General features: G+C 39.9%; 1 pseudogene; it reads left to right on the top strand.

Moving 5' to 3' along the window:
- Positions 1-1,951: 1,951 nt before the first annotated feature.
- On the top strand, positions 1,952-2,271 carry LOC105533107 (annotated as a pseudogene).
- Positions 2,272-2,667: the final 396 nt, after the last annotated feature.

Here is a 2,667-nt window from a genome sequence, read left to right as displayed (position 1 = left end):
GTTGACTTCTTGGAAATGTATGAAATAGTAGAATCATGTAGAGAGAGAGGTGTTTACTGGTTTCACAGAACATGCCTCTATACAGCAGATACTAATGAAAGTTTACTTCCTATGATTACCAATCAAGAAGCCTGCCGGAACACCTCAAAATTCACCTCAAAATCACAGGCTGTTCTACACAGTGAAGAAGCTGATTGCTAGCTTACAATGGGTTGTCTAATTATGGAGAAGGTCAGTTATGATGAATAGAAGCCAACAAGAGTCATTCACAACCTTTCTTCCTTCCCTCCTTCCATTCAGCCATTATTTATTGAGCACTTGTGATGATCCAGGCACTCTTCCAGGCACCGGGAATACCATCAAAAATTACAATTACCATAGTATTAGGAAGGTTATATGAGGGAGGAAGGAGATCAATAAAATAAAGAGCTTAAAATTTTATAGTGTGCTAGATATTAATAAGTGCTAAAGAGAAGAAAAATTAAGAAGCAGAATATGAAATCCCGAAGCCCCAGCAGAAGGAATAAACTTGCAGATGGGTAGCCCAAAACATCCTCGGGGAGAAGCCACTATTTGGAGAAAGTGAGACAGCCAGCCTTGTAGGTTAGTGGGGAAGAGTCTTGCAGGGGGAGGAAATTGAAATGCCAAGGTCCTGTGGCAGAGCATGGCTGGCGTGTTGGGGAACATTAAGGAAGCCAGTGTGGTGAAGCCTCGTGCTCACTGGGAGACATGGACGGCATAGGCCCTAAGAGAAGCAGGGGACAAGATCCTATAGGGCCTTGCTTCCAAAACATATGCATTTTTATTCATCACAGAAAAGCCGCCTGTTTACCAAATTTTCATTTACTCACAACTCTCCAGCCATTATTTTTCTAAGAATTTATGTATTTCAAGAAAATGATTCACACACACACACACACACACACACCACCCACCCCTGCAATTAAAAAATAAAAAAAAAAGTTGTACAGCTAGCCAACATATTTGCCTGGGAAAAACTCTTGAGCTTCTATTAATAAAAATGAAAACTGTTCATGGCTTTGAGTGTAAGCCTCTGTAGGACTGGAACCAGGCCTCACAGTAGTGGACACTGCTCAGCGCCATGGACAACTGGGCACTCGGTGATGCTGTGGAAAGATGTCACGCTGGCTAAAAATAATAACATGCAGAGTTATAGGAGCTGGGAATGTTGAAATTTACCACAGGGACTTTTTTTTAATGTGGCAATGCTTCAAAGTCTTTGGCAAATTTAAATGCCAAGCTGGCTCATGCAGTATCCAGACCACACATCCTTCCTGCCTAACCAGCTTCTCAACATAAATAAGATGCTATCAGCCAAAATCTGTGACACAGCAGGGTTTGGGGTGGTACCTTAAGATCTGCTATCTTCCAATTCTATTCAATCGTAATTAACCCAGTTTCATTTATCACATAAACAGTTTTCCATTACGAAACATTCATAAACAATTCCACTGCAGTGATTCCACTGTTCCTAGGTATACACAGTCTATGTCGCCAAGGCAAAAAGCACAACTACAAGGCATGTCCCTGTGTAACAAAAACTAGCTATTATGCTACATGGATATTTTGTGTAATAAGAAAAACTAAAAATATAAAAAACAGTTATGATTATTAATGACCTGTCATAATCCTGCCTCCATCAAGTTCTCCCGAGGCCACCCCCACCAGCCCACCCACAAAATGGACAAATCCCTGTGGCTGGGTCACTTTTCTGGCTCTCCTTGGTTAGAAGTTATACCAAAACTGAAAAAAAAAAAAAGTCTACATAATAAAGAACTTCGGGGTGGGGGCTGGGGGAAAGCAGTTGAAACGTCAGAAAGGTATGGATAGGGAAGTAAAAATGAGTTTTAAGAAGAAGTGGAACAGTGTGGAACAAGAGACAGAGGAGATACCTTTTAGAAATGTTTCTTAGAAGACCCCAGCAGCCAAAATGGTGAAGCAAATTAAGCAGAAGTTTGCTTTTCAGGAAGCCTTGGAGGCTGCAAGTGATAAACCTGGAGTAGTTGACTTCTCAGCCACATGGTGTGGGCCTTGCAAAACGATCAAGCCTTTCTTTCATTCCCTCTCTGAAAAGTATTCTAACATGATATTCCTTGAAGTAGATGTGGGTGACTGTCAGGATGTTGCTTCAGAGTATGAAGTCAAATGCACGCCAACCTAGCTTTTTAAGAAGGGAGAAAAGGTAGGTGAATTTTCTGGAGCTATAATAATAAGGAAAATCTTGAACCCACCACTAATGAATTAGTCTAATCATGTTTTCTGAAAACATAACCAACCATTGGCTATTTAAAATTTGTAATTTTTTATTTACAAAAAGTATAAAGTATAGAGACTGTATACCCAACTGCCATCTGGGTGACAATAAAATATTAACAAACAAAAAAAAAGTGTTACTAATGTTCTCTGAAAGATGCAAACGAAGCTTGAAAATTCAGAAATACTTGTTTGCCACTTTAGTTTCTGAACTGTGTTCCTCTCAACGCTAAGCCGTATCAATTATTCTAGGAACAACTGGACTTGGAGAAAGAGTCTAACTCGTGGACATAAGAAATGCACGAAGTTTTTCACTTAACATAATACATTCTGCATTATTGAGGGCAATGATGTGTTCTAAAACAAAGCATGGTAAAGAGGCTACAGGAAAAG

This window comes from Mandrillus leucophaeus, unplaced genomic scaffold (genome assembly GCF_000951045.1).
Source record: "Mandrillus leucophaeus isolate KB7577 unplaced genomic scaffold, Mleu.le_1.0 Scaffold1225, whole genome shotgun sequence".
Lineage (NCBI taxonomy): Eukaryota > Metazoa > Chordata > Mammalia > Primates > Cercopithecidae > Mandrillus > Mandrillus leucophaeus.
This window is presented reverse-complemented; position numbering and strand designations above follow the sequence as displayed.